This window comes from Herpailurus yagouaroundi, unplaced genomic scaffold, assembly GCF_014898765.1.
Source record: "Herpailurus yagouaroundi ecotype Mexico unplaced genomic scaffold, PumYag 160, whole genome shotgun sequence".
Taxonomy (NCBI): Eukaryota; Metazoa; Chordata; class Mammalia; order Carnivora; family Felidae; genus Herpailurus; species Herpailurus yagouaroundi.
In genome coordinates, this window is record NW_024412401.1 from 14,277,191 (window position 1) to 14,286,820 (window position 9,630).

Below are 9,630 nucleotides of genomic sequence, written 5' to 3' on the forward strand. Positions count from 1 at the left end.
GGAAGGAGGTAATGTCAGGAGCTCACGTTGTGAGATTCTTAGCGCAGTGAGCCCCACAGAGCTCAGTGACAAAGCATGCCTTGTCCTCTGCATTCTGGCTGCCTTTAATTGGAAACTCTGGGAGTGCCCAGAGACATCCTTTGTGCGAGCAGTGCTGTTCTTAGGATGGCTAACGTGGGTACTGAGATTTTCTTAGCTGACTGTGGAAAGGTGATATGGGTAATCGGACTGGATCAGGACCAGGAGGAGAGTCTGAGCTCTGAGTGGGGACTGTCCCTATTTGGAGAATATTTGAAGGACTTCCTAGGAGACTCTTAAAGATAATAATGGGACAGCCCGAGGGGAAGGTTAAGTTCTTCTAATTATACCAGCTAGGCCTATTAAAGCTGGAGATATTTGGGCCTCATATTCTATGAACACAGGTATTTCTTTTTTATCTATTTTAGGAGATGTCATTGTACTAGACATTGTTAGACATTCACTTAGGACAATTAAAAATTGTCAGGTACTGTATAAAGTGTGGGTGATGTTATTTCACTGCAAGAGGATTTACCACACCTGGATCCTTGAGGAGGTGCATCAGTGACTGACATTTTAACCACTAGTCCCGGGTGACTTCAGCCAATCAGAAGCCTCTAGTGTCATGGCTGCAGGTGGCACACAGGAGCTCTTTACACCAGTCACCAAAATTCAATAATTAAGCTCTGTCCTGAAGCATTTGATTAACATTATAGATCAACTGAGACAATGAATTACCTGGAAGTAATGACAAATAATATATTCAAAATATAGAAAAAAAATCCTTGTGCTATGAGAGATCATAAGAAGAGCAGAAAATTTGTAAGTCTCCAAGTTTTTACTTTGGAAGAATGCAACTTATTTGATACACATCTTCCTCCTCCCTGCCCCCCACCCCAGCCTTTTTCACTAGAGACACCTTGGATCATTTTTGTTTTAGTGGCTTCACTAATGGATTAGGTGGCATGGAGGGGTGTGGTTGGGCGTCTATAGATGCCTGTTACCCTTAAGTGATAACCATACCAATTTATTATAGTCATTGAACCATTACAGTTTTCTTGAAGGTTTCCTAGAGGCCAAGAAAAGATTCCCGTGGTGGATTATGGCTTTGCTTCTACTGTTATGTATATCAGTGATTTATGTCTGATAGAGAGAATGGGCTAATATGGCCCCCAGGACATTCTTTACTTTTAAAAAATGACTCTTTGGCTTTCAAAGTAGGGATAACTACACTAAGCACCAAGGGAGGCCCAGTCATAAACAAAAAAATATATTCTAAATTATATGTACACATACAAAATGCTTAGTAGTTTCAGTTAGGGGAGAAAAATGGAAGTTGTACCTTTTATTCTGTCTCCTCAAAGTCTCTCAGACTTTTATCACTCTTACTCAAAAACTGTATAATTAAGAATGATCAACCTTTTAAAAAATTTTTTTAACATTTATTTATTATTGAGAGACAGAGAGACACAGAGCGTGAGCAGGGGAGGGGTAGAGAGAGGGGGAGACACAGAATCCGAAGTAGGCTCCAGGCTCCAAGCTGTCAGCACAGAGCCCGATGTGGGGCTCGAACTCTAACTGTGAGATCATGACCTGAGCCGAAGTTGGACGCTCAACCGACTGAGCCACCCAGGTGCCCCAAAACTTTTCTTTTATAAAGATGAAAATAGTAAATGTTTTCCTGCTACAGCTATGCCATAAGAACATATTGAATAACTAGATTCCATTAAATGGTGACTAAGTGAATTTAGGTAGCTGCATGAAGAATCTCTGTTGAAGTATGTTAAATAAAAAATAGTTTGAGCATTTATATATATAATGGCTTCACATAAGGTCACTTATGTTTCGGTAAAGGTTGGGGATGGGGTCCAGCTTTATGGTAAAGTTTTTGTTTTAAAATCAGCATTATTGCTGTCTAATTAATATGCAGTAAAATGCACTCATTTAAAAAGTGTTCAGTTCAGGGGCACCCCGGTGGCTCAGTCAGTTGAACATTCAACTCTTGATTTCGGCTCAGATCATGATCTCGCCGCTCACAAGACGGAGCCTTGCCTCAGGCTCCAGGCTGAGAGTGCAGAGCCTGCCTGGGTGTCTCTCTCACCCTCTCTCTTTGCCCCTCCCCTGCTCCCCCCTCTCTCAAAATAAAAATAAATGAATGAATAAAAAGTGTTCAGTTCAGTGATCTTTTGCAAATGTATATGGGTGTGTGACCACCACCATCATCAAGACCTTCCCATTTTCCCAAGGAGCTACCTCATGCTTCTTTGTAGTCTACACCCCCCTACCACCACCATCTCTGGCCTCAAACACTGGTCTGCTTTCTGTTACTATAGCTTAGTTTTGCTTTCTGGAGAATTTCATATAAGTTGAATCATACAGTATATATGCTTTTGTGTCTAATTTCTTTCACCGTAATATTATTGGTATTCATCTGTTGTTGCATAAATCATTACTTCATTCATTTCTACTTCTGAGTATTATCCATTGTGTCGATATCCACAATTTGTTTTTGTATTCTGTTACTGATGGACTTTGGCACTGTTTCCATTTTGGAGCTATTATGAATAACGCTTTCATGAAGATTCTTGTACGAGTCTTTGTATGGGCCTGCGTTTTTATTTCTTTGGGATAAACGTGTAGAAGTGGAATTGCTGGTTAAAGATTTTTCTTTTAAAATTTCTTTGTTGTATTTGTTTTAAAGTGCTTGTTTGTTTGGTGATTTGTTCTATTTTTGCCTCAAATAAATACCTCCCCATTTGTAAAACAACCATTTGATCAAAGTTCTTCTGGTAGAAAGGAGCCATTGTCTCATTTTCTTTTTATCTGGTTGATTTTTAAATTGTTAGACTCTGGCAGTAGTCCAGATTCACTGCCGTTTTTTTTGTAGTGTTGCCTATATTTCTGGAAACTGGAAACTTGTCTCAGTTTATAAAGGGATAAGAGGAAATACTCTCTCTGGTAACATTTAGCAAAAAAAGAACTGGAGACAGAAGGACAATTAAGAGTCAGGATCATCAGCATATGAATTGGGTGGAAAGACACAGTTAGGCTAAAGGAGTCAGATGGACAGAGAGGAAGGAGGCTTAAAATTTCTTGAATAAACACCAAAATATAAATGCTGAGCACAGAACAAGCTTCAAAACCAACCATCTTCAAGACTTTCCAACTTTTAAAAGACAAACATGTCACTTATTCTGAGTTCTTTAAAAACGTTCAGAGGTAAAAACGTTTAGGTATGTAGTACTTTCTCATGAAGAGAAAGCAGACATGGGTGTTTGTTTCTTAATAGTGCAGTATGTTGGGTGTTAGGTCAGAGAATCCTTTCATATCAGGATGCTCAGAAATTGTTCCCTTTTCTACCAAACACATTTTTGTTTTCTTTGCTTCTCTTAAATCCAGATATAAGCTAGTTGATCTGCCACCGTATCTTGAAAAAACATCCTTTAAATGTGGTGTTTTAATCAGTTTGTTGTCTCAAAAAGAACAGTTATTCAAATCAGTTCAAGTTAAAAAGAGGTACATGGAGATGATAGAAGGCTACATCACTAAATTGAGGTAAGAAATAGGGCCAAGCTTCATGGGAACTGGACCAGGAGATAGAAAGCCAGTGGGAACTCAGGAGTTCTCTGTCTCTGATTTTGCCTCTCTGGATCTCACGCTGTTTTTATTTCTCCTTTGTCCTGTCTTTGCAGTACAGTATGTTCTTTCCACTCTGTCATTCCCTGCAAGTCTCCTTCATTCTCTTCTTTCCTGGATAGTTTAACCTGCTGATTCATAGCCTCTGCTTCTTACTAACATGGCTTTCCTTGACACCTACTCTGATCTCATCCCTCCGTGACCTTTCAGCTTTTCTTGACCACAATCTGTATGAATAGGAGTTTAAATTCTCCAGAGAGGTAGAATCTAACTGGTAACAGGCCAGTAGATTTGCAGGCCTAGAGAAAGCTGTCCATTTTTTGTCCAGTACTAGTGTCACAGTGTTCTGTGGCCATCAAGCTCTTCCCCTTTAAATAGGGACCACGAGTGAGGCAGCTTAAGGGAGACTTGGGCAAAGCAGGCACATTGAATGAGATGTCCACTGTGAGTGGACGTGTACTTACTGGAAGTGCTAGAAAACCTGTCCTATTAGGCAGCAATCATGTAATGCTGAAGTCCAGCAGATGGACAGGCAGGCAGGCCAGGAGATCAGAGCTATCACACTAGGCAGTCAGACTTCAAACTTCTCAGGCATTTTCAAAGAACGTTCTTTCCTTGAGTCTAATTAAAATTGGTTAGATTGCCAATGCCTGCTAACTGACTTGACTTAAAATGACTACTATTAATGAGCATTGGATGAAACATAAAGAATAAGCAAAGAAGTGCGTCAATTTAAGGGGTAGTGTCTCACGAAGTGCAATAATAATAAAGAAAATATCTGAATTTGGCTGTGTCTGCTGAGCTGCCCTCTTCGTCTCTGACAGTTTAGGATCCAAGCCGGGGAGCTGAAACCTGTATTTGTACTAGTGTAATGTTTCATAATACGTGAATTTAATGGAAGCCAGCTATCATCTTTGAGTTACTTTGTCTTTAACTCATCAGGGTGTAAATGGGTTTCAAGGTAATTTTTAATCTATATGTAAATTAGCAATTTCTGTAACAGCCATAGTATGAATTTGAGTGTGTGCAGAAAAGAAGGATTGGATGCAAACAATATTTTGAAAATAATGTCAAGAAAGAGGCTATACAAGTGATACATGACATTCAGTGAATTTGAATATAGGTTATATTAGGACACTTTCAATGAAATTATTGTCATTGAAAATTTTCTGAGGGTGATAATACATGAAGTAATATGTAGAACAGAGAATGAAAATAAGATTTTATTGTTGGGTTAAACTGTGTTAAAGGTCACACAGTTTTTCATTAGATATCTTCCATTTTTATGGAATCTTCCAGATTTTATGTGAAAGTTGATTGTATTCTTACGGAATTTGTTTTTTACTAAGATAGTAAAGTGACTTAAAGTTGGAGTGATTAAAACTCTTCTTTTGTTTTCTGATACAAAATAATATGCTTTATCTACTATTTAAATCTATGTTTATAAGTAAATATGCTTTCTTGTATTTATATCTGTCGTGTAACATGCTAAAAATTACAAAAACCCTAATTTTTCCTAATTTTAGTCAGAATGAAAGCTGCATAAAATATTTTATATCCTAAATCATCTAATTAATTATTTCTTTTTAAAGGAAGAGTGTAGCACAGGGAAATGTTCTGAAGGATATTAATAAAAATACAAGCATTCGGGGCACCTGGGTGGCGCAGTCGGTTAAGCGTCCGACTTCAGCCAGGTCACGATCTCGCGGTCCGTGAGTTCGAGCCCCGCGTCAGGCTCTGGGCTGATGGCTCAGAGCCTGGAGCCTGTTTCCGCTTCTGTGTCTCCCTCTCTCTCTGCCCCTCCCCCGTTCATGCTCTGTCTCTCTCTGTCCCAAAAATAAATAAACGTTGGAAAAAAAAATTTTTTTTTAAAATACAAGCATTCAAAGTTCATTCTAAAGGTCAGGGGGTATTAGCCTCCAAAGAGCAGTTGTCAATTACATGGAAAGAATAGAAAGCATGAAAAGATACAGAATGGGTTATTATGGCTACCATTTTCTAGTCTCTAATAGTTAAAAGAAGGGTGGGAGATTGTACTGGAGGTGGTATCTGTACCAAAATTAAGTGGTAACTTCAAAACAAAAGATGGGCCACACCACTTCAACTCTGTTAGTTGCAACTGGCTTTAATTAAGTTTGCTCTGGATTTATTTCCATTTGTTGATGAGTTGAATCATTGTCATTAGGATTGATCTCAACCTAAAATAGAAATCATTGCCTTTCTGGGGCACCTGGGTGACTCAGTTGGTTAAGTGTCTGACTCTCGATCTTGGCTCAGGTCATGATCTCATGGTTTGTGAGTTCGAGCCCCACATCAGACTCTGTGCTGATAACACAGAGCCTACTTAGAATTCTCTCTCCCTCTCTTTCTGACCCTATCTGACTTGTGCTCACTCTCTCTCTCATAATAAATAAATAAATAAATAAACTTAAAAAAATTTTTAAATGCAAATCACTGACTTTCAGATCAATGTTAAATCCCCTAAGTAATAAAGAACTTCTATACTTAACCAAGTTACCATTTTGATTGTCCAGGGATGTTAAGTACCCTGGTTCTTTAAATATTAACTCAAAGAATTTTTAAAATTCTGACTTTATTTGTATTTATATAACCCCCTGGAGTTTAACTACTCTTCTGGATAGTTCTCACTGTGAAGTGACTCTCATGCAATTGTATTCTTGCTGGGAAATGATTTTATTGCATAAGAAAATGAATGAGCAGAGACCAGTGAGCTGTGTCTGCTGATGGACTCTAATTTGCCAACTGTGATGTCAAAGCAGATTTGAGATTTGTGACAACAGTTTGTGATTACGCTGCACTGCAATTCTGTGGCAGCAATGAACCATGCCATGCACAATCTCATTCCACGTTTTGCACTTATATAAGTTTAGTTTACGTAGTCCTATGTGGAAAACTTTCAGGGGCACAGGGAAGATTGGTTGGGATTATTGTGTTGGTACTACATGTTTCATTATAGTACTGATGGCATTTAAATCTATTTCTCCATTGTCCAGAAGGAATGGTTGTGTCCCATTCTATCAAAGAACCGATAGAAAGGGAATATGCACATTGTATTAGAGGCTATGTAATATCTGGCACAAATCATAGCTTTTGTTATTACTAAACCTACCAATCTAGGTTTTCTGCTAGCATTGCCTTAAAAATAAGACCGATGTCTTTTCTGCTAACTTGTATGCTACTTTTAAGTACTCTGTCTTTCATAGCTCAAAACAGTTTGGTGTGAACCAAGTGGATTTGGTTGCTTTCTGAAGAAAGAGGCACTTCTGCATAGGGTTCTCCTCACACTCATAAAATTTCAAAGACAGCCTGGTGGTTTTGGCATCCACATTCTTTTTTTTTTCCTCAAAATTTTATTTAAATTCTAGTTAATTAACATATAGTGTAATACTGGTTTCAGGTGTAGAATTTTGTGATTCATCACTTACGTACAATACCCAGTGCTCTTTGCAACAAGTGCCCTCCTAAATACTCATCACCATTTAGCCCATCCCCCATTCTGTTATAGAGTATTTGTGAGCCAGGTCTCCTAGGAAAAAATCATGCTGATGGTAGGCAGAATTTTGATTCCCATGAACTTTGCCTCCTGATGGCATGCTGTGGTTATGTTACATGGCAAAAGGGACTTTGGAGATATAATTGCAGTAAAGACTTTGACATAGGGAGGTTAGGGGTGCCTGGGTGGCTCTGTCGGTTGGGTGTCCAAATTCGGCTCAGGTCATGATCTCACGGTTCCTGAGTTTGAGCCCCATGTCGGGCTCTGTGCCAACAGCTCAGAGCCTGGAGCCTGCTTCGGATTCTGCATCTCCCTCTCTCTTTGCCCCCCCCCCCCCAATTCTCTCTCTCAAAAATAAATAAACATTTAAAAAAAAATTATTAACACAGGGAGGTTATCCAATCTGGAGGTACCAAACAGAGCATGAGAAAGAGTATGGGCAGCTGTTAGGAGCAATAACCATCTCCCCACATGTCCCAGACTTATCCAGCAAAGTGGGAGCCTCAGTCCTACCACTGCAAGGAACTGAATTTGGTCAACAATCTAAATGAGCTTGGGAGCAGATTCTTCCCCAGCACCTTGAGCAAGGAATGCAGCCCTATCAAAACTTTGATTTTGGTATTGTGAGACCCTAAGGAGAGGACCCAGCCCAACCCAAATAGACTTTTGACCTTTAGAGACTGTGAGATAATACAGTAGTATTGTTTTAAGCCACTACGTTTGTGATGATTTGTTAGAGCCTCAACAGGAAACAAATAATGTTCATTCTTGAGATATCCTAAGATGTAGTTCAGGTATTTCCACTGGTCAGATTCTGTCTACTTCCCTGGGCTTCTATTCCTCACCATTTAAATTCTCCTAACTCCTGGCCCATCCAATGACTCCTATAGCATCCTATAACATATTATGACATCTTTTAGCATCCTGTAACTTTGATAATAAATATAAGATCCCTATAACATCCTGTAATAACCTATACCTTCTATGATATACACAAAATGAGTCTACAAAAAGGTAGGGAACATGGCTGGGGAAGTTACTCATCTGATCCAAGTAACCTATTTCTCTGGAAGATGACTGAATTATATCAGTATGTTTTAAAAATACACTATCTCCTTCCCACCTGCATACTTTCTGCTGACAGTCTTTTCCCTCCAAGCAATTGATTTTTAGTAGTCTGAAATTTAGATTTAGTAGACTGAGATTTATCGTATGAGACTGTAATGTTAGGCTACTTTAAGGTTGTCATTAACAAACTCCAGCACTACTTGCTCAATAGAGAATTGCCTCTCCTTGGTCCACATTAGCTCAGAGAGCAAATTAACTCATTTGTTTACTCAGAAATTTGCTCCTGGAGTTAGATGGGAAGGATATGAGTTTATCGCTGAGTTAACTATGGCTGTGAGAGCCCTTTCCATTAATTGCTGGCTATTGCAAGAAGCATGTGATGTCCATTATTTCTATTTCCTTTGCCAATTTGTGGAAACACCTGGAGGTTTAATGAGTGAATGTGCCTTTGCATCCTGAAATAAATAAGCAAGACAGCCAATTAAGGATACATGCATATAAATCAAAATTATTTTTCCACATTTGTGCTTGTGAAAAAAAAAAGACTTAAATGGCATTTGTAAAATTTCCCCCCAAATTGTGTTGGGAGTGTTGGGAGTGTTGGGAGGTTCACTAGAATTAGAAATGGCTACCCATTTCCTCAGCTTTGGAGTCACAGAGCTGTGTGTGAATCCCAATTCCATCACTTACTGGTGTGTGATATTTATTGAGTTACCTAGCCTCTTTAGCCTCTTTGCCATGGCAATAGTGACTTATCTCTTTAATCTGTAAAGTATGTGGCACAGTTCTACCAAATACCATTAATGGTGGTGGTTTTACCAAGACAGTCCATGGTCAACACCTTTTCTTTGATAGTTCTCCACACATAGCACATTCTATGTAAAACATTAAGTGAATAAGAATCTCAGATCACTTCTCCCCCAAGTATGGTTAAAGGTTTTCTGTATGTCTCTAAAACAATCAGAATAATGAAATGGGCAAGAGAGAGGGAGCATGGGGAAGGAAAATGAGATGAGGGCTAGATGTATACGGAAGCTATCCTATATAGGCTCTTGGAACAAGTAATGTAGAAATGTCACTGACAGTTGTCCCCTAGAGCCAAATCATTTTGAGAAGTCTTTAAATATAATTTTGAAATGTTTTGGTTTTCAGGCACTATCAATGATGTGCTAATATCTTGTCTTTCAAGTCAAATCTCAGACTTGAATCTGAAGTTATTTCTTGAGCATCTGAGAATAGAAATTGAACTTCCATATGCTGTGTTTCTTTTTTTTTTTTTTTATGAAATTTATTGTCAAATTGGTTTCCATACAACACCCAGTGCTCATCCCAAAAGGTGCCCTCCTCAATACCCATCACCCACCCTCTCCTCCCTCCCACCCCCCATCAACCCT

General features: G+C 38.8%; 1 long non-coding RNA gene across 1 annotated transcript in view; it reads right to left on the bottom strand.

Annotated features, from left to right (window-relative positions):
- Positions 1-591: 591 nt before the first annotated feature.
- Positions 592-9,630, bottom strand: part of LOC121034406 (uncharacterized) — an 18,399-nt gene continuing 9,360 nt past the window's right edge. Inside the window, exon 3 of the long non-coding RNA XR_005792414.1 lies at positions 592-756. This is a non-coding gene — a long non-coding RNA (uncharacterized LOC121034406). The remainder of the gene's footprint in view (positions 757-9,630) is intronic.